Below are 27535 nucleotides of genomic sequence, written 5' to 3'. Positions count from 1 at the left end.
CTCCATAGAGGAGGATTCAGAGGCAGATGACCAGTCCTATTATCCCCCTGATGTGTATGCTCAAACTTGGCTGGGTTATATTACTCATATCATGCATATATTGTCTATCAATGCTTAGTTTTTACATCATATACAAAATATTAAATGCCATCTCCTTAGTTGACACATCATATATATATATGTGATTGCCCTCTGCTCACTTGCTTAGTTTATAAATCATATATTTGAATTAAATCATGACATGATGTTTACATAGACAACATGTATCTGAATTATGGCATGCCAACCCATTTTCTAAAGACATAATATAATTATATCATCTCATCCTATTTACATAGTCATCATATTTTGAATTGTTTATGTCATTCTATCCGTGAATTATATCATGCCATCATGTTTCCATTGATGGCATGTTCGTGAATTATGGCATGCCAACCACTTTAATAGACACATCGTATAGTTATATCATGTCATCCTGTTTACATAGCCATCATATTTTGAAGTATGTCATTCCATCCTATTTAGTTAGCGATCATACATGTGATATTGTGTCATGCTATCCTGTTTAATTAGCCATCATATATGTGAAATTATGTCATGCTATTCTGTTTGGTTAGACAACATAAATTTGAATTATTTCATGCCCTGTTTTCTTCCCTACTATCCATTGCACCTCTCTATCTCACAATGTCTGTACATTCAATTACTTTTTCTTGTTTATCAGCCATTTTAATTGGATGGGGTGATGGCAGTATCTGTGGGAGTAAAAACACAGTCTTCAAAAAAGACCGTGTTACCTGTCGATGCAGATAAAACCACGGTTGTACTTGCCCAAGAACTAGCCCCGCCACACATAACCCAGACACACGCAGATTTTATCCCTACCTAGTTGGACAGAGAACCAACTACACCCCTTCTTACCCTAACCCCAACAGATAGTAACCCAGTTCTAGTTGACACAACACCGTCTCCACCACACAACACCCAAACACGAGCAATTAGTAATGCAACTGCAGTGCCCAAAGCCCGAGGACCACCAATACGATCCTCAAGTCAACACTTATAGCAGAAGAAGAATTGTTCTCAGGTCAGGTTCCGTAGCTATGGTTCATACTCCTTTGCTCTTGCATCACTGTATTTACTCATACAAACTAATTTCAAATTTGAAGGATGCAATTGAAACTCCAATGACGCAACAGGTATGTTTTAAAGCTGTTTCTTTAACGTGTTTGATGTTGTAACTTGCTCTATGTTGATCTCAGTTTCAATTGAATAAACAATTATGTTCTCATGCCATGCACAATACAAGTGTAGTTATTACCATGTAGTTTCCCACACTAATATTCTGTCTATGTTGCTTTGTCTTAAATAGGTATGATCTGAACTATCTCTGTCTTGATTTGGCAACATAAACTAGAATGATATAGACCATACAGTGACCATACTACATAGATATATGTTTGTTTCATGCTGTTATCCTGTCCACCTTACTACTGAACTGTTCTACCAAAATGAGTTTCATATACAACATGGTAAACCTGTGATGTGTTTATTTGTTTCTCTTTTGGAATGCGGATAAAATATTGGAGAAGAGTACCCCATTATGCAATGGCAAAGGAAGTAATGCAGATAAGGTTGCAATGGTAAAGGAAGTAATGCAGATAGGGTTCAAGGTAGTGAGACATCCTTGTTGGTCTCCAAGAAAGCTGATAAAAACTATATTAAAGACACTGAGGCAACCCCAAAGTCATGTCTTGATGTAGTTTTGGTGTTACTGGCCACTACTGCTGGCACCAGCTCTTCGAACTCGTTGCATGAATTAGTTCGTATTCTTGAGTCTCAACTTCAAGTTGAAAGACATTGCTCAGATGTTCTGCGACAGGAAGTCGAAGGACTGTCGAAGTCCCTACAGAATTCAGATGCAACTTTCTGGTGCAACAGCAAGTGCTGGAGGATTTAAGTGCCAAACAAGAGAAAGTTAATAAGCTTGCTAAGCATCTTGCCACCATTATGGGTACCCAGGATATTGTTTCTTGAGCTCTTGTAAAGTTGTTTCAGTTATGGACTTGTTTTGCTGCGGCGTTTATTTGCACTAGTTGTCGACTTTGACAACCAGTGTATGTGATATACTGCTTTGTTCCCTATATTTGCACTGGTGGCGAAATTTGATGCCCAGTGGATGTAATATGTGTAATAGCCATGATAGCCTAGCGTAAGTTGCTTGCTTATTTATTTCCTTGTTGTCATATTTATTCGTTTGCTTGTAGTCAGTGCAGTTCTTTTTCCGTGGTTTGCTAGTGGCCGCAATAACCTCTTTCCAAACTAGGACACAATAAGCATGGGCTACATATTTACTGTAGTGACCTTGGGCCTCCTGCGGGGCGTAGAAACAATGGGCCTTCAACGGGCCATAGAAACAATGGGCTTCTACGGGCCGTAGCATTAATGGGCCTTCTATGGGTCGTATGATCGATTGGCCAAACATGGACCAATAACGGACCGCATTATGGGCCATAAACAGGCTAGCTTTGGAATCGCAAGTTCATGGGCTGACCATAACGGCATGTCCTTAATCGGCCGTATTTGGTGACGCTATGAAAACGGCCCAACGGATTAACGGGCCACAAATGGGCCGACTGTAACCTCGGGCTGAATTTGGCCCACAAGGAGAATAGGCCAGTAACGTGCCGTAAGTAACCGAATTCTGGAAATGAGCCCAATAATAAATTGGCCCTGAGAAGGCCAAAAGATAACACGGGCTGGAAATGGCCCAATGGAATAATGGGCCATTAATGGGTATAAAGCTATGCACTCTTCATTACGGGCCAGTTTCACCATGGGCCGTTAATGGGCAAAGAGTTACAAAGGGCCTCATATGGGCTGAAAGACGTCATGGGCCATACATGGGCCGTAAGTTACAACGGGCTAGAATCATATTGGACGGTCCAAATGACACTACTGAGCCTAATTTGGATAGGGTGTAACGGGCCTTGAGTTAGTGGGTTGTAAACGGGCTATATGCGAATAGGCCGTTAACAAGCTTTCCTTCGGCCGGCCCATTATGGTCTGCAAAATCTTGTGGGCCTTTAGTTGGGCCTGCCCATTATGGTGTGCAAAATCTTGTGTGCCTTTAGTTGGGCCAGCCCATTATGGTCTGCAAAATCTTGTGGGCCTTTTGTTTGGCCGGCCCATTTAATCTTTATGGGCCACTTTTGGGCCGGTCCACATGTCAACATATCATAGGTGCATCTCGCCCATTGGATGAGTGACATCTATGCCAACGCGGAGATGACACGTATTTCCGATGGCCAATGAGAAGTTTACACGTGGAAAAATGCCATTGGTCGTGGCTATTAGCAGGTTATCCGATCCAAAACCAGACCCGATAGCTTATCGGCGACCCATTACGGTGGATGCCATGTGTCGGTTACCATTGACGAAAGCACTTCCATGACATGCAATTTATCATCATGGAAGTGGACACTTCCGTGATTATAATTTTGGTAATGTCATGGAACACTTCTACGACAGCATAGGTATGATTATCTTGATTCTGTCATAAAATCGTCATGGATGAACATGCATGACAGAAAACGTGACCTATTGTGACAAAGACGTATCATCACGGAAGTGTATATTTTTGTAGTGTGGCATAAGTGATATGAAAATTTTAAATAGCCATGTGACAATGATTGATCATAGTACCTCCCCCTACATGTGTGCTCGGATAACATATATGTTTGAGAATGCATAAAGTAGACACATAGGAGGCTCCCCCAAGATCAATATTTTCAAGACATGAGATCAACACAATAATCCTATAATGATGCCTAGATCTCATGAAATAGTGTAGTGAGAAAATATCGTGAGACACATATTAAACAACATAATAAGCACGATATGACCATTGCATAAGGTTCAAGATAAATGCTAGAGTCGCACGAGCAAATACGAATAGCTCACAACTAAACCAAGGAAAGCAAATAAGAGTATCTCAAGCCAACGAAAATAACCAACAACACCGACAAACACGACACAGAGAAACACGAGGCTTGAGATCTCAACATACACTAAAGAACACCACTTCTCCCCCTTTGTAGTCAAGACAACCAAAAAGTAGAAAAAGGTGACACAAAGACATACTAGACAAAGAGGAGGAGCGCTCGAAGCATCATCATCATAATCAAAGCGCCATCCTCCCATCGGAAAGGAACGAGCTGTGGCCTCACTATCATTGTCCTCTAACCCTGGGCCAACCTCCTCACCAGTTGCAGCCCTCTTTGCCTTCTTCTGACATCTCACAAGCTTATCCTTGTTGATCTCCTTAACCTGACGGTGCTGAATAGATTGGCACATCTTAAACAACACTGGTGCGCATCGGTCCTAAACAAACGGTTTTAACCCGTTTCCACGACGACATTTGGAACCGTCGCCAAGTGAGTGTGTGCAATAGGGTGTCCTTCCCACACGGCCCAAAAGTCGTCGGGGATAGGCCCTCCTAGGACCCAGGCTAGGGCTGTGTGGGATCGGGCGAGGCATCAAAACCCAATCATTTCCGTAGGTATGTACATCCCACATGGTAATCCGAGAAAATCATTTCCGTAGGTATGTACATCCCACACGGTGAATCCCAGAAAATCATTTCCGTTCGTATGTATATCACACATAGTCAATCCAAGGAATACATTTCTGTTCTTATGTACATCCCACATAGTTAATCCAGAGAAAACGTTTCCGTTCGGATGTACATCCCACATGGTTTTATGTACACGCTCGTGTGTGAAAGGTGTAACTATCCCACATGGTCTGCCTTGGTTAAGTGTTTGCTTTCATTAACTACATCACACACAATTTGATGTAGAAAACTGTGTGGCATTAGGCTATCCATCACAACGCTTATACTACTAGAACTGTTTGCAAAGTTCCATGACCGTCTGTTCTCTTTTTATTTTTGCCTGTAATTTATTATTCTAATTGGAAATTTTGAAATACGAAACGTGCAATTCAAATTCTCAGCACAATGGTTCAACAATGAATACATAAATAAAGTTGCAAGTACAATATGTTCAGTAATTAGAGGATTAGGGAGCAATTAACTATGATGAACCACAATATTTAAAGGCGGTAAAGGTGAAGAGACAAGTGTAAATCAATTTGACTGCCGATGGTATTGAAGAAGCAGAATGCCCATAATGTGCCTTCCTGCATGCCATAGGCACGAACCACTTTTTTCCAACCCCTTGTGACGATCGCCCGCACATCCTTCACCGCCTTCAGGAAGACTTCTAGAGCATTATCATGTTAGCATGAATTATATACTTTAACCTTAGTTGCCTCCACTCCGGTCATGTAGTTTGCAAGGTAATCATCAGTAAATAGCTTCGGAAACCACTGAAAAGAGAAAAATATCAGATATTGAGGTCTAATAGAGTGCCTTGTTGTTGGCAGGGGGAAAAGGCAACACATTACTTACCATCCTAAATTTCACTGTTGTCTTTGACAAAGTGTAAATAAAGAGCTTAATTCCAATCACGTATTTCTTTTGCCTAACAATCTTTCTTAGTTTCCTCACTTGACGCTTGTTCATGAATATCTCATTGCCCCATACGCAAAAGGGATCAAAGCGTGGATCGGTACCGCTCATATATGTACCTACAAGCAACCAGTAAATTTTAGAAGCTAAATTGAGATTGCACAAATGATGTAAAATACAACTACCTATGTTCCTAAGTACAAGTATTTTTTTGAGATTTCAATATGAACTACATACAGATGTATATAGAATTATAGACATAGTTTATCTTAGAATCTAGATTCACTCATTTTTCTCCTTATGTAGTCCATATTGGAATCTCTAAAAATACTTTTATTTAGGAATAGATGGTGTATAAGATATGGGATGTAGCTAACCTCGACGGCAAACAATAGCATCGCCCATTGTAGCCATGTGTAAGTACATGGAAAGCCAATGTTAACTACAACAGGGTTAACATCCACCAAAAATAGCAAATGGTAATAAAACGGCAGCATCTGTAGTGATATCTTCATTTCGAAAGAGTAGCACGGTAGCAAAGGGACGGACTAAAAAATGGATACAACTGTTAATTGCAACAGGCTTAACAACATCCTAATTCATGTTTTGTAAGTTTGTAGACATTGAAATACAGCTCTTTAAAAATGGATACAACTATTAATTGCAAGAGGTTTAATGGCCATTGAAACCGATACTGATGAAAATGCAATTGGCAGAGTTAAACATCACAGGACAGGTGCTGCTAGAGTAGGTAATGGCCTAGTTGTCTATAAAAAGGTAGGGAAAATAGCTCAAACGTGTTAGGCATGTTTACTACAACATGCTTAATACGTCGAAAGTACAAAACATAGCCATTAATTGCAACTAGTATTCATAAGATTGAACTGGTGGGTACATACTTGGTAAGTCCTGAGAGGTAGTTGTTAGGGCACTTCATCTTGGCCAGAGCCCGTCCAAAGTAAGCGGCGGCGGAGGCAAGCTGTTCCTCCCGGGCGAAGCATGGATCAGTGCCACTGACATGTGTACCTATAGGCAACCAGTAAATGGTAGAAGTTAAACTGCAATTGCACAAATGATGTGAAATACTGTAAGACATGGGATGCAGCTAACCTTGACGGCAAACAACAACATCGGTCATTATGACCCTGCGTAAGTACATGGACAAGCATGTTAAGTAAAACAGGGTTAGTATCCACCAAAAATAGAAAATGGGGCAACATCTCTAGTATATCTTCATTGCGGAGAGTAGCATGGTAGAAGATGGACAAATTATAAAATGGATACACTTATTAACTGCAACAGGCTTAACAGCATCCTAAGTCATGTTTTGTAAGTTTGTATGTACTGAAATACATCAGTTAAAAAATGGATTCAACTACTAATTGCAATAGGCTTAATAGACATTGAAACCAGTTCTGATAAAAATGCATTAGGCATAGTTAAACATCACAAGGCAGGTGCTGCCAGAGCAGATAATGGCCCATATGTCTATAAAAAGGTAGAGAAAGTAGCAAAATGTGTTAGGCATGTTTACTAGAACATGCTTAATACATCGACCGTACAGAACATGGCCATTAATTGCAACTGGTATTGGTAAGACTGAACTGGTGAGTACATACTTGGTAAGTCCTGAGAGGTAGTTGTTGGGGCACTTCATCTTGGCCAGAGCTCGCCCAAAGTCAGTGACCGCGGAGGCGAGCTGTTCCCGCAGGTCAAAGCGTGGATCAGTGTCACTGACATATGTACCTACAGGCAACAAGTAAATGGTAGAAGTTAAACTACAATTGCACAAATTATGTGAAATACTGTAAGATATGGGATGCAGCTCACCTCGATGGCAAGCAAAAGCATCGACTGTTATGACCCTGCGTAAGTACATGGACACGCATGTTAAGTACAACAGAGTTAGCATCCACTAAAAATAACAAATGGGTAGCATCTCTAGTTATATCCTGAGTCATGTATTATATGTTTGTTGTTGGTATTGGTGAAATTGAGCTGGACACGGTAATATTTGAATATCACATAGTGTGTAGTACTGAAATAAACAAGGCATGAACATGCTTAATACATCAACCGTACAAATCATAGTCGTTGCAAGTGGTATTTGATAAATTTAGCTGGTCAGGTCTTACCTGTTAAGTCGTAGGGGGTAGTCGCTTGGGACTTCATCTGGGCCAGAGCCTTCACCATGTCGGCGGCGGCGGCGGAGGCGAGGTGTTCCTCCGGGTCAACACGCACAATGGCCATCGCGTCATGGACCGCCATCAGCTCCTGGCGGGAGGGGGGATTTGGAGGCATGAGGATGTTTCGCAGGCATCATTTAAGCAATCAGGCTGGGGACGTGATAGAGATCAGTGGGTAACCAGACTAGATCTGAGCAAAACGCAGATCTGGTTAAAGCTGTAGTTGTGGAGGCAGCGGTTTGAGATGCCGGTAGGGGGAGGGGCGGTGGAGGGGGCTACAGAGGGGAAGGGGATGTTGTTGGAGGAATACTGAAATCTCGCCCCTAATGAAATTTTTGGTGCGAAACTTGAAACTTGGGCAGGGGAAACACACAACGCAGACGAAGCACGTAAAATACTCGTGTGCAAGAAAAAAGAAAGTTGGCAGATCCCGTCTCCAAAAAAATGTACTCATGTACCTGATTTTTTGGGTTAATGGTACACCTGGTTTATTAGGAAATATCGCACAAGTAACTAACTTATGGGTCATTAACGCAAATAAATGCAGACGATTACGGCATAGAAACCATATGTTTTGTGATCTTCTAATGATTAACACAAAAAAGACACTGGCACACATGCTAATCAACTTACCGACATTGTATGTTAATACTTCAAACTTAAACTACTACTGGTAATTTGCTCAAATACTACTAACTTAAACTACTTATCACATGCTGCCATCAGGGCATGCTGGCCAGACCCCGACGTTCTCCTTCCCGGCCTTGTAGGCGGCAGCCCACTGTGCTTTGATCTCCGCCAAGCTCTCCTCACCACGGCGTGTGGCCTCTTCTTTCTTGCGGCGGCGGGACTCTCTTTTCTTGAATACTTTCTGCCTTTTCTGATCCTTCTGTGCGACTTTGGCCGCCTCTAGATCCACCACCCATTCGGCCATGGCAGCCTCAAAGTCCACCCATGTACTGTCTGGCCACCGACGGTGATGACCTCGGCGCGGCGAGATGCCATCGCTTCCTTACCATGTGTGCGATCGCAGGCGGTGAGGAATGTGGCGCGGCGGGATGCCATCGCTTCCTTACCAGTTACTGTGCGCCGCGGTTCCATGGACGACACCTGGAGAGAGCTCTGGGATAGAGGGGCCGAGCAGCCGTATAGTGCGGTGGTATTCAAGAGCTCAACGACAAACGACAATAGTAATTTGGCTTCCCTTACAATTTTGCTCGTTCATTATCGCAAATGATTCATCTCCCCCGCTTCCGGAAATAGTGTGCGCTGAGACTATTGTGTGTTGTGTTATGATTGGCCGGAACCCCAGCCACGCGGATCACGCATGTGCACCGTTGGATGCGCCATGATAGAACGGAAATCCATGTCCCTCACATCACACCCGTGCACCTGTAGCTGTATTGGATTTATATGCGCTAAATGCCTAAAATGCACATAATCCCCTAAATATGGTAAATGAGCCCGGCGTCATGTTTACCAAGGCATGGTGGAGTCATACCATGGTACCATGTCAGGCGTCATGTTTTAAAGTATTTGTTTCATTTTTCTATAGTTGAAAACCCAACAAACAAACATTTGTGGTTGAGTATTTCCACACATTTCATCGAAAAATCTGTCCATTCCTTGTAAAAGGCATGATAATTTACTAAATGGCACGAGCATGGTTTTCTAGGCCGTTCTTTTGGACCCTTTCATGCATCGATTGTTTGAACTTGAATTATGCGCATTAATGCCTAGGGAATGCACATAATCCCCTAAATATGGCAAATGAACCCAGAAAAGTGCCGAATTTAAAAACGGTGATTTGCAGGTTGTATGTTCATCGTAGAAAAAAACTCGCGGACAAAGGACAAAGGACAAAGGAAATTTGGACCCCCCTTAAATCTTGGTGATTTCCCCCTTGAAACCATGAAACTTCCTCGGTGATGGTTCGATTTATGGAAGGCGCGCATCACGACATAAGGAAAACATTCTCCAATTTTTACCAGGGCATGGTGAGGGCATACCATGGCACCATGCCAGGCGTCATGTTTTCCATCCATGTGTTTCATTTTTTGTATAGTTGTTAACCGAGTAAACGACGCATTTATGGTTGAATATTGCCACACATTTCCTTGAAATATCTTCCCTTCCTTGTAAAAGGCATGAGAATGTACTAAATAACACGAGCATGCTTTTCCAGATAGTTCTTGTGCACCTTTTCATGTACCGATTGTCTGAATTTTAATTATGTCCATTAATGCCTAGAAAATGCACATAATCCCCTAAATATGGTAAATGAGCCTGGGTAAATGTCAATTTTGAACACGTTGCATTTGAGGCAGTATGTTGATCGTTGGAAAAAAACTGAATTACAAACTAGGACGAAAATTTGGATTCCCCTTCAATCTTGGGGATTTTCCCTCTCGAAAGCATGGAACTTCCTCGGTGATGGTTTGATTTATGAAGGGCGTGCATGGCGACATAAGCCAAACCTTATCAAATTTTTACCAGGGCATGGTGAGGTCATACCATGGCACCATGCCAGGCGTCATGTTTTTTAAGCATTTATTTCATTTTTTCTATAGTTCAAAACCCAACAAACAAACATTTGTTGTTGACTATTGCCACACATTTCAACGAAATATCTATCCATTATTCCTTGTAAAAGGCATGAGAATTTACTAAATGGCACGAGCATGGTTTTCCAGGCCGTTCTTGTGGACCCTTTCATGCACCGATCTGTTTGAACTTGAATTATGTGCATTAATGCCTAGGAAATGCACATAATCCCCTAAAAATGACAAATGAACCCGGAAAAGTGCCAAATTTGAAAACGATGATTTGCAGGTTGTATGTTCATCATTGAAAAAAACTCGTGGACAAAGGACAAAGGAAATTAGGATCCGCCTTCAATCTTGGTGATTTCCCCCTCGAAACCATGAAACTTCAATGATGGTTTGTTTTATGAAAGACATGCATGACGACATTTTTACCAGGGCATGGTGAGGTCATACCATGGCACCACACCAGGCGTTATGTGTTTTCCAAGCATGCATTTCATTTTTGTATAGTTGTTAACCCAGTAAACGACACGTTTATGGTTGACTATTGCCACACATTTCCTTGAAATATCTGTCCATTCCTTGTAAAAGCCATGAGAATTTACTAAATGGCACGAGCATGGTTTTCCAGGCCGTTCTTGTGGACCCTTTCATGCACCGATTGTTTGAACTTGAATTATATGCATTAATGCCTAGGAAATGCACATAATCCCCTAAATATGGCAAATGAACCTTGAAAAGTGCCAACTTTGAACACAATGATTTGCAGGTTGTATGTTCATCATAGAGAAAAACTCGTGGACAAAGGAGAAAGGAAATTAGGATCTGCCTTCAATCTTGGTGATTTCCCCCTCGAAACCATGAAACTTCAATGATGGTTCGTTTTATGAAAGACGTGGATGATGACATTTTTACCAGGGCACGGTGTGGTCATACCATGGCACCACACCAGGCGTTATTTGTTTTCCAAGCATGTATTTCATTTTTGTATAGTTGTTAACCCAATAAACGACACGTTTATGGTTAACTATTGCCACACATTTCCTTGAAATATCTGCGCATTCCTTGTAAAAGGCATGAGAATGTACTAAATAGCACGAGGATGGTTTTCCAGACCGTTCTTGTGCACCCTTTCATGCACCAATTGTTTGAATTTGAATTACGTGCATTAATGCCTACACAATGCACATAATGCCCTAAATATTGTAAATGAACTTGGAAAAGTGTCAAATTTGAACACGGTGATTAGCAGGGTTTATGTTCATCGTAGAAAAAAAACTCATGGATGAAGGACAAAGGAAATTTGGATTCCCATTCAATCTCGGTGATTTACTATCGCACACGATTCATCTCCGTCGCCTCTACAAACCGTGTGTGTTCACTCACACATGCAAATGGAAAAGAATACCCTCGCCCACTTCGTCCCCACTCACTCACCACGGACTCGTCAGCAACTCTACACCCTAAGATCGACGACTGTTGGCGGCGGACGTAGGTCGCTCCAACCAGCACCGGATTTTGCCTCCACCTTTTTCCGCCACCTATCTGCACCGACATTCTAGACTCTAGTCGACTAAGATTTTCTGCGGGACTAGGCCAGGGATTTTTCTCATGGAGAAGGAAATCAACTTAATTAGCAAAATATTCACTCATCTCTTATCGCAGTCTGTCTGTCGCTATTAATCAACTGGCGGAAATCACCATGGAATCATTTTTGTTCTAGCTGATTCGTGGGTGTTCATTCATGTGTCCACAGTGTGAGCACAAATCGGGCAACTATGGTCGTGACCAGTCGGAAACGAAGTTCTATCACACCATTCCCGATGACTTCAGGGAGCGCTCAGTATGTTCAATCTCAACCTACCACGGTCGGCATGGCCTAAATTTCTGAACATATACCATATGTTGCTACATTATCTATATATTTGCATCAAATCTTTGTTACATTATCTATTTTTAATTCTATATTTTTGTACTTTGCTTTCATCTCTCTCTATATATGGATCTGTTCTATCAGTTACTGCCATATTTACATCTTGCTCTATTATTTCAATATATCTAATTTACGATCTTAATTTTCATTTCAAGCAGTACATCCCTTGCTTTGCAAGAACATGAGAAGGAGGAAATATTGGCCTTTACTTTGCTGGTGACTCCCAGGATGTCATATTGACAACGCAACATGGATTTACAATGACGATCAGTGTAAAACTTGATAAAGATGGTCACTCTTATTTTAATGCGGACCTTTGGAGAAAAATGTCTAAGTGTTATGAACTGAAAGGTGGCAATAAAATTCTAGTGCGTGCACCATAGCCTGGTCTAATTAACACTGATGTTTACTTCCCCAACGTCATCAGTCGATCAAAGTTTGATCGAGGTTAGTGTCCTTTAAACTTTCTCTTTGCTGTCATATTACTATTTAAGCAACCAATTGATCACTATTTAAGCAACCACTTGCGATATCATATTCTGACTCCGTTCCTAGGCAGTAACAAATTGTATTTACCAATTTATGCGCACTATATATTCTGATGCCATGTTCTGAATAAATAATACCTTTCCACCTTTTAAGTAGGATATGTTGGATGCATAGTGAATGAACTGTATGTTACTAAGCATACCAAATTTCACTGGAAGTCCTTGAAGCATTTCATGAACTTTGTTAATAATCTGACAGACATAGCACAACGTATGAACGCTAGATTTTGGATGGGATTAATTAGGCCTATGGTGCACACACTAAACAAGACCAATTATGTGCACAAAATGCTGGTAAAAAGTCTTATTTTAATGTTGATGCTCATAAACTATATATATCTTCAACCATATGTTACAATTGTTTTTTATTCTACATGTCAACAGAAATTGCCCCCTGTAGCAGTTCCTGGATCGATTTCCCGACGTGGTTGAATTACACTTGTGCCTGCTAGTAACGCCAAAGTGATTGCAAGGTACTGCATTTCCCACAGAAATGGAACCATTCAAATTAACAAGTTCTCGCTTCTCGTGGCAATGCATCCATATTGGAAAATTGCAGACACTGTTCTACTCATGATCTACCAAGGCACAGGAGGGCTCCTCCTTTTCATTGACGAGATGCCAAGTCGCCGTGATCAAGCTGCTTCCAGTGGATAGTTGTGGTTGTTGGCCCTTAGCCTCTTAAAATATGCTAGTTGTTACTATATATGTTAAGTAGATATGGACCATATGGTTGTTGGCCCCTAGCCTCTTAAAATGTGATAGTTGTTATTATGTTAAGTGTGTAGATATGGACCATATGGTTGTCAGAACCGTGTTGCGAAGATCCTCCTTTTGTCGAATAGTGTAACCACAATATATACTCAAATGTTGTTACCCAAGTTCATAAATTCTCATGGAAAGTATTAGTATCGTACACAGTTCATTGAGTTTAAGCGTGTGCCCAATGACCCGAAGGCATTTGCAGATTAACTGTCCATATTGCAAATTCACACACATGTTAACATAAGGAAACATATGTGTAAGAAATTAATCATCGCACATGAGCACTCGCAGACGCATCGTGTGCGATACTCCGCCACCGCAAGCAACTAGTTTGCATTTTTCAAAGTTTTTTGTACACACAGAATCGCACACGAAGTACCTGCATTGACCGTCTGTGTTGTAATTTCTCATCGCAAACAGTTCATCCGAGTCTGCTGTTTGCCACGTATCACACACACATCTTGTTTACACGACTTGTTTGTGTTCTTTTGGCTCATCACAAATAGTTCATCCATGCGAACTGTATGCCGCATATCACACACATCTTGTTACGTTGAATCGTTTCTGTTGTGTTCCCTAATCTAAAACAGTTCATCATAGTTAACCGGATGCCGTATATCACACACACATTGATATGGCTGTCCGTTTCTGTTGTTCTACCTCATCGCAAACAGTTCGAATAGATTAACCGTGTGTCTTGCATCACACACACATTTTTATCACTGGTGCGTGTCGGTCCTAAGCAAACGATATTTTATCCCTTTCCATGACGGCATTTGGAACTGTCGCCAAGTGAGTGTGGGCGAAAGGAGGGTCCTTCCCACACGACCCAGAAACCATAGGGGATAGGGAGCCTTGATGCATACGGTTGTCCCTATATAACCGTTTCCGATATCTCTAATATCCCAAACGCTTCATCCTTGCTACTCGTTTGTGCTCGCATTGCTATTGTAGTCGGAGTTTTGTGGTTCTACCTAAAACCAGGAAGATTCTAGGCAAGGGAGCTTTCTAGGCAGATACTAGGCAGATTCCAGGCACGGGAGATTTACGATGCCTGGGACATCACAAACAGTTCATGATTATAAACCGTGTACGATAGGTAGACAATCGCACATTTAGTTTTCCCGCACCACATGTGATAGTGTCTGACATCACACACGCTTTGCGAATGGCAACTGTGTGCATGTTTGCACATGTTTCCTCTCTGTGAACTGTCTCGGATTATTGTGTATATCGCAAACATTTGTGTTTTACCAACTGTGTGTGCCGTAATGACTTGCATAACGTAATTTCGTCCTAATTTAATTGTTGCTATTTAAAATTGTACCTAATTTAAACTCGAAAGTAGGCTATAGCTTTATTCATATCCATCAGGTTCAAACAACCAATGCATTATTCGATTAACAGGTACATATGTTTAAGAATTATAGAAGCACCAAATAAAGAATGATATACTAGGGTTCTATACTTGTACTATTACAGATGGTAAAGAAAGAGGCAACAGACATTCCAGTTGCTGAACAAGGTGAAGCGGAATGGACCTATTGTGCTCTCCTGGATGCAGAAGGCATGCAGGACTCTAGTCTAACCCCTTGTGATGGCCGGCCGCCAATCATGTAGTTTGAGAGGTAATCTTGAGTAAACTGCTTCAGGATCCACTTCAAAAGAAAAAAGATTCACATATTGTCATCTAACACAACTCATTACGGGCAGTAAAAAGAAGGCTACAGGGTTCTTACTTACCATCCTGCAGTTCATTGTTGTCTTGCATAAGGTGTAAACAAATAGTTCGATTGACATCTTTTGACCCATTTTAGTAACAATCTTTATCAGTTTTCCTCACTTGATGCTGGTTCATGAATATCTCATTGCCCCACGTGCAGAAAGGGTCGAAGTGTGGATCTTTGGCAATTATGTATGTACCTAAAAGCACCAAGTTAATATTAGAAACTAAACAACAATTGAAAAATGATGTAGTACTACATTCCATCCATCCCATTATATAAGATTTTATTACATGTATATCTAGACATCATCAGAACATTAAGGTAACACTCTTCCTTGTTGCTATGTAGCCTAGGATTGCATATTTAGTCATTCAGTACAATGCATATTGCTAAACAAGAATTGAAAAACGAAAAGGCATGTTAACTACAATATCCTTAACAACAACCAAATATCGTAATTCATAGTGGTATTGTTGAAACTGTTATTGATGAAATTGAACTTCACAACAAATATTTGCACATATAGAGCATCACATTGTGAAGAACTGAAATAAACAAGTCATAAGGACATCTCTAGGCGATCCTTAAAAAGTTAAAGGACTAAAACCCTTAGTGGATATATATATATACTCCAGTAATTTTTGGCCTTTTCTAGTCGATCCCCTAAACTTAAGGTTGTAAACTACAATTTGATCAAGTTCAAAGCAGGTTCAACTGAAAGTAGCATGCGTTCAAAAATAAACATAGATAGTTTTGCATAACCGAACATAAAACATAAATTCAAACTAAGCAAAACTACTTTCGGTCGAAGTAGAGGTCGAGCCAATCCTTCCTCGTCATGTACGGTGTGCCGCGAGCTGGGTCCGGGCCAGTACCATTGTCGAGGTAGTTGGGTAAGGCACTCCTCCACTTGTTGACGTCGATCTCCTCGTCTTGGGGGCCCACCTCGACGCCCTCCGCGCCGCCGTCGCTGTCGCCTTCGACCTCGTCATCAGAGGAGAGCGCGATAACCTCTCCGCCCTCCGTGCTGCCGTCCTCGCTGCCTTCGACCACGTCATCGAACAAGAGCGCGATAACCTCGTCGCCATTCGCGCTGGCAAAGATCACCTGCTTCGCCTCCACGAGCTCCCGGTGCTCCCGGCAGAGCTCTTGCATGTAGGCCTCATCGGCGGCCTCGGCCTCGAGACGCTCCCACGCCTCGCGGTCCTCCCGTGCCATAGCCGAGCTCACCACCCCTAGCTCCAGGGGAACGAGGTGGACTAGACGTGTGCTGAAGGGGAAATTGAGCCTAGCCGCCGTGCCGTGGTAGAGGACCTACCAGCGATCGTACTCCATGGCCACGAGCTCGGCCGTGTGGAAGCTACTAAGCCACCTGCGGGTGTGGGTCTCTCGATCTGTAATCTCGACGACCCATGTCCCCCACCACCGCTGCCGGACCCCGAGGTAGGACTTTGTCGGCTGCCGGGGCCGAGGGAGGATGGGGAAGTCCTTGAACTGGCATAGGGGCGTGGCGGCGGGTAGATCGGGGGACCGGCAACGGCGGATCGGGCCCGGGGAGACGACGGGTACACCTCGGCGGCCATCTTGCCGGCGTCGGGCGAAAAGGCCGCGATAAACCTGTTGGCCATTGGCTACTCGAGCTCCCCGGCACACAGGCAGAGGTTGAGGATGGAGGCACCGGCGATGGCGGTGACCTACCGATGGTTTCGAGGGTTGTGTGTGTTTGTGGGAGCGGAGGTTGTGTTTGAGGAACTATTGTGGCAACTGAAAATTTTACTAGGCGGGAGTAACAAGGCGGGGCTACTGAAAATTTGGATGAAGGGCGAGTAGATATTTTTGAGATTGTGAGGGATGCAGAGGCGGGAGTAAAATGCCGGGGCTACTGAATGTTTTAATCAAGGGACTGAAGCAAAGAGGGGTGTAGAGGCGGGAGTTTTGGGGGAGCGAGCTAGTGTGCTTGACACGCCGGCTGTGCACTGTAGCCGACGCACCGTCTCACGTAAGCCATAGGCGTACTATACACCTATGGTGTTCCAAGATATTTTGTACTACATCTCACACGATTGGTGAGAATAAACTGTGTGGGATCTACTTGATTTGAATTACAAAATGGGGTCACAGCGGCAATGGACGGTGTTTGAATTGCTAGACCTTTTATCTGTAGTGAACATGCAACTGTATGTGTGTCTTAAAAGAATTGGAATTATTCAGGGTTGGTTTGGACAGTTCATACATTAAACTGGTTTTCTAGCCATTTCAGGTGCACAATTGAAAATTAAACTACGTGCACATGCTCCGATGCATACAAATTGGTTGAAAAATCAAATATGTGTCCTTCAGTGCATGCTTAGGTCCCATGGAAGAAATCGGAATGAATTTTTCGCGGTTTGTTTGGCCTTTTTTTATACATTAACTGGGTTTTCTAGGCATTTTATGTGCATAATACAAATTGGTTGAAAAATCACATGTGTGTCCTTGGATGAATTTCTAGGTCCCATGCAAGAGATGGGAATGAATTTCAAACACCAGGGAACTATTGAATGCCGGCAAAACATTGAGATACATGGTATTTAAATTCTAGTAAATCCAAAACTCGTCTGAATTTCATGAAACTTGGCATGCTATCATGGAGCAGCATCAACATGTCGTGGTGAAAATTTTGTCCCATTTGGGGAAGGTTTGGGTATGAGCTTCTCACAAAACAGAGTTTCTCACAACAAGCATGATGGTTTCGATAGGGAACATACCACCTTTGGGGACGAGACGATATCCGTTGCCTCTTATTGCTTTCAAAAAATTTCTAGTGTCAACATAGAACAACAGGAGTGTTGTGTTCAATCTTGGAATTTTTCGGGGTTCATTTGGCCTTTTTTATACATTAACTGGGTTTTCTAGGCATTTTATGTGCATAATTCAAATTTTAACTACAAGCACATGCTCCAATGCACCAAAGTTGGTTCAAAAATCACATGTGTGTCCTTGGGTGAATTCCTAGGTCCCATGCAAGAGACGTGAATGAATTTCAAACCCCAGGGCACTGTTGATTGCCAGCAAAATGTTGAGATGCCTGGTTTTTAAATTCTAGTAAATCCAAAACTCGTCTGAAATTCATGAAACTTGGCATGTTATAATGGAACAGCATCAACATGCCGTGGTGAAAGTTTTGTCCCATTTGGGTCAGGTTTGGGTATAAGCTTCTCAGAAATCAGAGCTTCTCGTAAGAAGCATGATGGTTTCGATAAGGTACGCACCACCTTTGGGTACGAGATGATATCCATTGCCTCTTATTGCTTTCAAAAAATTTCTAGTGTCAACATAGAACAATAGGAGTGTTGTGTTCAACCTTGGAATTCTCCGGGGTTCGTTTGGCCTTTTTTATACATTAACTGGGTTTTCTAGGCATTTTATGTGCATAATTCAAATTTGAACTACAAGCACATGCTCCAATGCACCAAAGTTGATTGAAAAATCACATGTGTGTCCTTGGGTGAATTTCTAGGTCCCATGCAAGAGATGGGAATGAAATTCAAACACCATGGCACTGTTGATTGGCGGCAAAACGTTGATATGCCTGGTTTTTAAGTTCTAGTAAATCCAAAATTCGTCTGAAAATTCATGAAACTTGGCATGCTATCATTGAGCGACATCAACATGTCGTGGTGAAAATTTTGTCCCATTTGGGATAGGTTCGGGTATAAGCTTCTCACAAACAAGAGCTTCCCACAACAAGCATGATTGTTTCAATAGGGAACATACCACCTTTGGTGACGGGACGATATCCATTGCCTCTTATTGCTTTAAAAAATTTCTAGTGTCAACATAGAACAACAGGAGTGTTGTGCTCAATCTTGGAATTTTTCAGCGTTTGTTTGGCCTTTTTTATACATTAACTTGGTTTTATAGGCATTTTATGTGCATAATTCAAATTTGAACTACAAGCACATGCTCCAATGCACCAAAGTTGATTGAAAAATCACATGTGTGTCCTTGGGTGAATTTCTAGGTCCCATGCAAGAGATGGGAATGAAATTCAAACACCATGGCACTGTTGATTGGCGGCAAAACGTTGATATGCCTGGTTTTTAAGTTCTAGTAAATCCAAAATTCGTCTGAAAATTCATGAAACTTGGCATGCTATCATTGAGCGACATCAACATGTCGTGGTGAAAATTTTGTCCCATTTGGGATAGGTTCGGGTATAAGCTTCTCACAAACAAGAGCTTCCCACAACAAGCATGATTGTTTCAATAGGGAACATACCACCTTTGGTGACGGGACGATATCCATTGCCTCTTATTGCTTTAAAAAATTTCTAGTGTCAACATAGAACAACAGGAGTGTTGTGCTCAATCTTGGAATTTTTCAGCGTTTGTTTGGCCTTTTTTATACATTAACTTGGTTTTATAGGCATTTTATGTGCATAATTCAAATTTGAACTACAAGCACATGCTCCAATGCACCAAAGTTGATTGAAAAATCACATGTGTGTCCTTGGGTGAATTTCTAGGTCCCATGCAAGAGATGGGAATGAAATTCAAATACCAGGGCACTGTTGATTGCCGGCAAAACATTGAGATGCCTGGTTTTTAAATTCTAGTAAATCCAAAACTTGTCTGAAATTCATGAAACTTGGCATGCTATCATGGAGCGACATCAACATGCCAGGGTAAAAAAATTGTACCGTTTGGGGCAGGTTCGGGTATAAGCATCTCAAAAACCAGAGCTTCTCACAACAAGCATGATGGTTTCGGTAGGGAACGTCCCACCTTTGGGGACGAAACGATATGCATTGCCTCTTATTGCTTTCAAAATTTTTCTTGTGTCAACATAGAACAACAGGAGTGTTGTGTCAATTTTTGGGTTTTTTCGGGGTTCGTTTCGACATTTTTATGCATTAACTGAGCTTTCAATGCATTTATGTGCATAATTCAAATTTGAACTACATGCACATGCTCCAATGCATATAAATTGCTTGAAAAATCAAATTTTCTTCCTTGGGTGCATGCTTAGGTCCCATGCAAGAGATGGGAATGAAATTGAAACACCATGGCACTGTTGATTGCCGGCAAAACATTGATATGCCTGGTTTTTAAATTCTATTAAATCCATTTGGGATAGGTTCGGGTATAAGCTTCTCACAAACCAGAGCTTCCCACAACAAGCATGATGGTTTCGATAGGAAACGTACCAGCTTTGGTGACGAGACGATATCTGTTGCCTCTTATTGCTTTAAAAAATTCTAGTGTCAACATAGAACAACAGGAGTGTTGTGTTCAGTCTTGGAATTTTTCAGGGTTTGTTTGGCCTTTTTTATACATTAACTGGGTTTTCAATGCATTTATGTGCATAATTCAAATTTGAACTGCAAGCACATGCTCCAATGCACCAAAGTTGATTGAAAAATCACATGTGTGTCCTTTGGTGAATTGCTAGGTCCCATGCAAGAGATGGGAATGAAATTCAAACACCAGGGCACTGTTGATTGTCGGCAAAACATTGAGATGCCGGGTTTTTAAATTCTAGTAAATCCAAAACTCGTCTAAAATTCATGAAACTTGGCATGCTATCATGGAGCGGCATCAACATGCCATGGTAGAAAATTTGTACCGTTTGGGGCAGGTTCGGGTATAAGCATCTCACAAACCAGAGGTTCTCATAACAAACATGATGGTTTCGATAGGGAACGTCCCACCTTTGGGGACGAAACGATATCCAATGCCTCTTATTGCTTTCAAATATTTTCTAGTGTCAACATAGAACATCAGGAGTGTTGTGTCAATTTTTGTGATTTTTCGGGGTTCGTTTGGACATTTTTATGCATTAACTGGGTTATCTAGGCATTTTATGTGCATAATTCAAATTTGAACTACAACCACATGCTCGAATGCACTAAGGTTGGTTGAAAAATCTAATATGTGTCCTTGGGTGAATTTCTAGGTCCCATGCAAGAGATGGGAATGAAATTTAAACACCAGGGCACTGTTGATTGCTGACACAAAATTGAGATGCCTAGTTTTTAAATTCTAGTAAATCGAAAACTCATCTGAAATTCACGAAACTTGGCATGCTATCATGGAGCGACATCAACATGTCGTGTTAAAAAATTTATCCCATTTGGGGCAGGTTCGGGTATATGCTTTTCACAACAAGCATGATGGTTTCGGTAGGGAACATCCCACCTTTGAGGACAAAACGATATGCATTGCCTCTTACTGCTTTCAAAAAATTTCTCGTGTCAACATAGAACAAGAGGAGTGTTGTGTCAATTTTCGGGTTTTTTCGGGGTTCGTTTGGACATTTTTATGCATTAACTGAGCTTTCAATGCATTTATGTGGATAATTCAAATTTGAACTACATGCACATGCTTCAATGCATAAAAATTGGTTGAAAAATCAAATTTGCGTCCTTGGGTGCATGCTTAGGTCCCATGCAAGAAATGGGAATGAATTTCAAACACCAGGGCACTGTTGATTGCCGGCAAAACATTGAAATGCCTTGTTTATAAATTCTAGTAAATCCAAAACTCGTCTGAAATTCTTGAAACATGGCATGCTTTCACGGAGCGGAATCAACATGCTGGGGTAAAAATTTTGTCCCGTTTGGGGCAGGTTTGGGTATAAGCTTCTCACAAACTGGAGCTGCTCACAATAAGCATCATGGTATCAGTAGGGAACGTCCCACCCTTGGAGACGAAACGATATCCACTGCCTCTTATTGCTTCGAAAAATTTTCTCGTGTCAACATGGATCAACAGGAGTGTTGTGTCAATTTTTGTGATTTTTCGGGGTTCTTTTGGACATTTTCATGCATTAACTGAGTTTTCAATGCATTTATGTGCATAATTCTAATTTGAACTACATGCACATGCTCCAGTGCATATAAATTGGTTGAAAAATCTAATATGTGTCCTTGGGTGCATGCTTAGGTCCCACACAATAAATGGGAATAAATTTCAAACACCAGGGCACCGTTGATTGCCGACAAAACATTGAGATGCCTCGTTTTTAAATTCTAGAAAATCCAAAACTCGTCTGAAATTCATGAAACTTGGCATGCTATCATGGAATGGCGCCCGACATGATGTTTAATTTTTGTGTCCATTTTGAGAGAAGGCGCGCTCGAATAATCACTGCCAACAAAGGCATTTTGAAAAAATAGCTGCCACTTAATATCTCAAACGTTTGTATAATTCAAAACGTGTGCGTTCTGTTAACCATTCACGTGACGCCACATGTCTTTGTTTTAATAGATATAGGTGGTACCGTGCAGACAGCTGCTTGACCTTGACTGAACGCGAGGCATGCAAGCGCAGTCCGGTGCGCAGGCTGACCGAGAGGCATGTGAGCTGTCCTCCAATGCGCGGGCTCACTGGGAAGCATGCGAGCTTTACACTGTGTAGGCTCACTGGGAAGCGATCCCTTTGACTTCCATGGCTGCCCGCCTTCCTCTCCATTAATGGCACCTGAGCCACTGTTTAATACGGGCATCCTTGTTGTTTGCCTCCCATTCCCCTTCCCCCAGACCTCCACCGCCATGACACAAAATGATCATCTGCCACTAGTCTTCAAGTTTGGTGAAGTCGACTCCGAGCTGGAGGATATAGAAAATAAGGAGGAATTGGGCCTCATGGACATAGCCCAGAACAAGTTGGACCGACGGTTGCTTCCCCAGCTCCCATCCCAGCTCCCATCCATGTGCCCACGCCAGTGACCATCCCTGTAGCATTGACGGGCTAGTCGCCGAGTATTATCACAGAGCTAGAAGCCGCGGTTGTCAGCGAGGTCTCCGCGGACCCGTGCGAGCTCGTGTACATGCCAGCGCCAGCGCCCGTGCCCGTGTGCGCCCCTCCACCCACCATGCCGCCGGCCCCCGTGCGTTTGGCTGCATTCGCCGTGCCCGTGCGCGCCCCTCCACCCATCGCGGTGCCGGTCCCTATGCGTTTGGCTGCACCCACCGCACCCGTGCCCGTGCCTATGCACCCCCTAAGTGGCATGGGACGCTGCCGTCGACCGCTACCTCTCAGCGGCGCCAGTTGTCGTCCTCCCACGCGATGATATGATGTTTGATTTACAAGTGAAGAACATTTTGAGCTGCCTTAAAGACTTCAACAACGGCGTCCTGGAGGACGTCCACGACAACGACAGCGTGGAACGCCGCCTCCACCGCCACCAGAAATAGTTTTTTTGGGGTTTAATACTATATCTCAAATACTCGATCATATGAATGTAAATTCGTAGTGTGACTGAATGAAAGATATGGTTTGAACGGACTTGCGTTTTTATCTCTTAATGTACAGACTTATCAAACAATTTTGTTTTGAGAAAACATGCATGGTTTTTAAATATAAAACACTCATCGCAAACGTTTTAGCTAGAACACCTGTATGCAAACCGACAGCTTCCCCAGGAAGCCAAGGGAAAATGTGCCGAGTAGGATTTCTGCATCCCTTCAACGCAAACGGTTGTTTTGCATGACCCGTGTGCAACCAGGTACAAACAATTGGGTAAGATTTGCATATCTGTCATTTTGGGTATGTTACCATTTCTCAAACTGGAAAGATTGACATTTGTTTATCTAGTAACATTGCCATTTGACAACCTTGTAACACTGCGATTTGTTAAAATATGCAGCTACAAATCACTAGCACTATCTAATTTTTGCAACTAAAATCTCTAGCACTATTCATATGGACACCACTAGTAGGCGTGAGTTCATGGACGCATATGAAAATGTACCATTGATTACATACAGCAAGTCATCAACCCACAACGACAACGAGGATACACATTGTATTATAGATCATTTCCAACAAAACATTCTAGTAATGTTTTTCTCACACAACAAATAACAAAGCGATGAAATGAACTTCAGCTCAACCACTCGTCGGAGTTGGAAACGCTTGCTTTGAACCAGAAGTGATTCTCTCGAAAGGGCCAACTACTGTCAATCTCGAGACCAACGCGGGACTGATCATCCAGGCTGAAGCGGCCTATTTCAATACCCATATTGGGACGGTAGGGAAGAAGAGTAATTTTCAAGGTATAGATACAGTTGCTTATCATAAATGGTCGTAACATTGTGTCAACAGCAGCTGGATTTCCTTCCACCATCATTGGATAGTTTTGTACAAGGAAGAGCGAGTTTCCTCCAAGACTTTCAATAGTGAACCAGGGAGAAGGTGTTGGTGCTAGTACACCAGTATCCATCCCGAATACCCTGAAACAGATGTTGGAATAGGTTCAGAGAGTGCGACCATACGCGACAACACCTGCTTCCTTAGTAACATCAGCAGTTCCCCGTATACAGACAAGAAGAGGTGATCGATCGAAATAAGTTGCAAGGCGACACTGAGTATATGGGCCATGCTCGTTCTCATGCTCTTGAATAAAATTTTCATGTATAGGTGGTGGAATGTTCATGGGACCTTGGAAACAGAAGAAGGTTAATTAGTAAAGGGAAACTAGCTAACCCGCATGCATGTGGATGAAACAGTTATAATTAAGATGGAAGACAAACGTACCGAAATCATGAGGATTCCATGCAAAAACAGTGCCACGAGTGGTGGTAGAAAAACACAAGACCCTCATATTGAATTGCATCATAGTAATCATCCATGTATAGAAACTGATTTTTGAGCAATATCCATCGAGGCGTGGAAGTAAGGAAGGCAACAAGCTTATCAAAGATAGCAACCACTTCATAGTTCATGTAATCCCAAGAGCGGTTGGGAACTCCACAAATTGCTATCTTTCATAGACGACAGTTACCATGATCGTATTTGAACTCACGTAGACCATTTGTGTGCCCAACCTCTAGGAAGTCTGAGATTTTTGGGAGTGCAACCCGGTGACGAGTGAACACATTCACAAGTTCCCACCCGTAGTTGTACCCAATATAGACAACCCAATCTCCATTTGCGCCTGCCCAAGCCTTGCCCTCAAGCGATGGCATCTTAACATCGTACGTATCATTATCAAGTGGCATCAACTTACACAAGGCGAGGCTTCCCTCGTTCCCGCGCCAGTCAGCAGGGTCACGGTGAAGAAGATAGGGGAGATCAAACCGCTCCTGGACCCTTGGGTTCCTTGTAATGATGTTATTAGTTGAGTCGAGAATGGTCTTGAACGAACCTGCCATGCTAGCTGAGGTGATGACATCGCACCGACCAATGAGTTCCTCCATCGCGTCATCATTCAGATCGGTACAAGAATAACGGGGTCATTTCTGGCTTGTTCCCTCCATGGAGAAGATGATCAAACAATGGAAGAAGGAAGGGTGAAGGCAAATGGAGGAGGGAGGAAGAGCTAGCATGCGAAAACAGTTCCAAATCAAGAGGGAAAGGCGAAGAGTAAATGGACGGTTGCCACGGTACACGAAGAGGCGCCTAGGTAGCAAACGGTTGCCACAGAGGTCGCACACTAACGATAATGGACGAATGAACCGCATGCAATCCCATCGCAGAACACACACGTCTTGTAAAATTGAACCATTTCTGTTCTCTTGTGTCAACGCAAATAGTTCATCCGAGTGAACCGCATGCCGTATATTGCACACACCTTGATCTGGCTGACCGTTTCCTTTGTGTTGCCTAATCACAAACAGTTCATCCGAGTGAACCGTATGCTGTATATCGCACACACCTTCATATGGCTGCCCGTTTCTTTTGTGTTGCCTGATCACAAATAGTTCATCCAAGTGAACCGTATGCTGTGTATCGCACACGCCTTCATCTAGCTGCCCGTTTCTTTTGTTCCTCCTCATCGCAAATAGTTAATTGAACTGAACCATATGCCTTCATCGCACACGCAACTAAAATCTAAACCGTGTTTGATGCGTCCTCCATCGCAAACGTTTTATGCATTTCTGACGGTTTTCATACACCAGCGTGTGCAATTATGGCATCGCCCACAGTTTCTCGAAGGGTCTTTGATTCTAGTGTCGCGTTAGCAGCATCAAGCAGTAGTGTATGGTGGCATGTTTCTGTTGTTCTGCCTCATCGCAGATAGTTTGAATGGATTAACCGTGTGTCCTTCATCGCACACGCAACTAAAATCTGAACTGTGTTTGATGCATCCTCCATCTCAAACATTTTGTACCTTTTTTGACAATTTATTACACCACCATTTGTGATTATTGCATTGCAGACAGTTTTGGCAAAGGGTCTCTGATCGTAGTGTCGCGTTAGCAGTATCCTGTAGTAGTGCAAGTTGCTCATATTCTTTAACAAAGACTTCTTCTCTCCGCTGGCGAAAACAGCCTCAGAATCTACCTTCTTGCCCTTACCACGAGGGATCCGTGAAGTGGAGGACATACCAGGAGTGTATGTTGCATGATCCTCAGGCCTAGGATTGCGCCCCATCATGGGAGGCACATATGGAGCAGGAGTAGCTAGGGTCCAGTTGGACTTGCACTTAGGAACTGAAGTCTTGTACTGAGAGATATACTTGCTAGGCAGACGGTCTTAATCAACGCCTGGATGAATCGAGCATAGATTAAGGACTTGTTCTCTTGCACACACTGATGAAGCTCATAGAACATGAAGTCCGGAACATCCACTCTCTTCTTCTTATGCAGGTATACAATGACATCCAACATGGAACTTGTCGGTGCAACAAAACTTCATGTGTGTTTCCCGAACTGTAGACAAGCACGGCAGCAAGGAAACAAACTTCAAGCAAGTTCCCAAGACAAAATAAAACTAGAGGTGTAGCTCTTTGAGAGATCAAAGGGCGGATCAGGAAGACCAAGACAAGACGAGACAACAAGATATCACTAACGAAGAAACTCCCTTACCGGGCAGGCGAGCTTGGTCAGATCGAGGCCACCCCAAGGGAGAAGCCAATGTTTCCCCGGTAGGCTTGCCGGGGCCGCTAGCGTCCTACCTCCCCGTGAAGACTCCACTGCACCACACGCAAGTCATCCATGAGTACGGTGTCGAGCCCTCGGGTGACTAAGTGGCTATCATTTGGCATGTGGCAGCCATTTGGAAGGAAGTTTATCTCCATATGACACCTGTCCAGAGGCATGTCGAACAGATAGGTGGAAAGATGACTAAGTGGCGCGGCAGGCCTGCCGGGCTGCATCCACAACATGACACCTAGCAGTGCATTTAATGCACTTTGTCCTATCTACCAAAGTTAGGTATCATAGCACTGTTAGCTATCCAATCACTGGATAATAACTGTTTTGCCATTGTGGTAACCCCTTAGCCTATAAAAGGAGGGCTATGGCAACCTTATAACGGATTCAGACCTTCGTGTACACATACGTGTGTAGCTGCTCTCCCCAAGGCGACC

This window comes from Triticum urartu, chromosome 4 (assembly GCF_003073215.2).
Source record: "Triticum urartu cultivar G1812 chromosome 4, Tu2.1, whole genome shotgun sequence".
In the NCBI taxonomy this organism is placed as follows: domain Eukaryota; kingdom Viridiplantae; phylum Streptophyta; class Magnoliopsida; order Poales; family Poaceae; genus Triticum; species Triticum urartu.
Note: the sequence above shows the minus strand (reverse complement) of the source record.